Raw genomic sequence first — 2,395 nt, 5'->3', positions numbered from 1 at the left:
ATAGAACAGGGTTTAGGGCTGTTGTACATAGGGTCGCTATGAGTCGCAAGTGACTCGACGGCACATAACAACACAACAACAACATGTGCTCCCATAAAGAAACATGTATTTCTGTATGCAAAGATCCAATTTCAGCACTGTTTGTATTAATACAAATTGAAGGCAAAGATGATGAAGCTTTCTCTCACATACTTGGGCAAGTTGTTAGAAGTGGTTATTCCTTGCAGAGGGATATCATTCTTAGGAAGACAAGGGATAGCTAAGGAGAGGAAGATTCTCAAGCAGGTAGATTGACGTGGGGACTGCCACAATGGGCTTGAGGGTGTTGAAGATTGTGATGATAGCACAGGATAGGATGGGGTTCTTCACAGGGTCGCTATGAATCGTAGTCGACTCAATGGTGCCTAACAGCAACAACAACAACAACATGGTTTTTGATATAGCAAAAAGAAATTACTATCGTATGTCCCATTAAAAAGAAAATCATTCCACTTAAAGCTCTATATGCAAAAGCAAAGTATTAAATGCTAAGAAGTATATAGTACATTTCTTTTTGCTGGAGAAGAAATAAAACAACTAAACAAAACAAACACACCTGAACTAACAAACCATATGGTTTAAATACACACTACTAAAATTATATGTTCATTTCAACAAGACATGCTGTGAACAAAAAAGCATGTGTTCTGGTGGCATAAAGTATTGTGTGTTGCTTTACTAAACAAAAGATCAGGAATTCTAGTCCCTCAGTTTGTTCCAGGAGAGAAATATGGTCAGTTTCTTCTTGTTAATATTTATAGCTTCAGAAATCTGATGGAGGGTCACTGTGATTCTGAATCAACTAGTATCAGTGGGATTTCTTTGTCTTTGATTTTTTAAAAAATGTATATTGGAAAAGTAATTAGCAATCCAAGCATTATTTTATCTACTTTCCTGAGTAAATGAAAGAATTACTAAAATCAATGGGGAAAAGACATTAGTAAATAGACAATTCAGAGAAAATGAAAGAAACTAATATAAAATGCTAACTCTCATTGGTAACTGAGGAAATTAAAATTTAAATGCTTTTATGTCATTCCCCACCAGATAGATGGGGGATATGGAAAACAAGTCTACAATATAAAATGGGGTAAGACATATAGACATGGTGCATATCCTAAGATATTAATATAAATACTCATACATTTAAAACAGCAAATTGGCAATATTTCATAATAATGAGACGTAAATATGCATATTTTGATTATGCTATTGTAGCAAGAAATGGCACGAAACTGCTCTGTAATCTCAGAGGCAAACAGTTCAAGGCCCCCAGTAGCTTTATCAGACAAGGATAGGCAATCTCCTCCCATGTGATTAACTGCCTCTGAAAACCCAGAGGGTCCAGTGTGGGTCAGTTCCAACTCGATGGTACCCAACACGACATACATTTTCTGAAAAAGTATGAGCAATCTCCATTTGAGTGATTGAATAGCTCTGAAAACCCTCCTCATGGTTAACTATGAGTTGGTTCCGATTCTACAATACACAACAACATATTCCACAATGATGTTTTATATTCTTATCAAATTGAGTATAACTCAAAGGGAACTTTGAACAATAGATCAGATCCCTGTCCTATTTTGTGCCATTCTCCACATATCTGACTTAGTCAAACCTGTTGCTGCCATCATTGCATCAGTCCATCTCATTGAGGGTCTCTTGTTCTTCCACTGACCTTTTGTCTTTCCAAGCATGATATCCCTTTTCAAGGAATAGTCACTTCTAATAACATGCCCAAAGTATGTGACATGAAACTTCACCATTCTAGTCTCCAAGCAGCACTCTGACCACACATTCTCTAAGACTTATCCAATTTGGGTTTTTTTTCCCTTTGACAATCCATTGGATATTCAATTTTCTTCTCCAACACCACAATTCTAACAATATTTATTCTACTTCTGTCTTCTTTACTCATGTTACAGCTCCCAGATGCATAGTTAGTGATATAAAAGACGATAGACTGAATCAGGTGAACCTGACTTTTAACTGACATCTCTTCTCTTTAACACTTTGGAGAGGTCCCTGACAGCAGACTTTTCTATTGCAGCACACCACTGATATCAGGGTGTTGATTGTGGCTCCCAGAAAGAGAGAATTGTTGACAATTTCAATCTTTTCTACATCTGTCGTGATATTGCTATCAACCTACTGATTAGGATTTTTTTTCTTGATGTTGAAATGTAATCCATACCGAAAATTGTAGTCTTTGATGTTCTGTAGCAAATGGTTTCCATTTTCCTCACTTTTAAAATTAAATTTTATTTTATTAATTTTAATTAGCTCAGCATTTCTTAAGCTCAAGGAGCTGAAGAACAAATTCAAACCTAGAGTTGCTGTAATCAAGGATGCTTTG

This window comes from Elephantulus edwardii, unplaced genomic scaffold (genome assembly GCF_000299155.1).
Source record: "Elephantulus edwardii isolate Elephantulus edwardi_28Jun2011 unplaced genomic scaffold, EleEdw1.0 scaffold00021, whole genome shotgun sequence".
Classification (NCBI taxonomy): domain Eukaryota; kingdom Metazoa; phylum Chordata; class Mammalia; order Macroscelidea; family Macroscelididae; genus Elephantulus; species Elephantulus edwardii.
The sequence above is the reverse complement of the archived record's forward strand: the minus strand, read 5'-3'. Positions refer to the sequence as shown.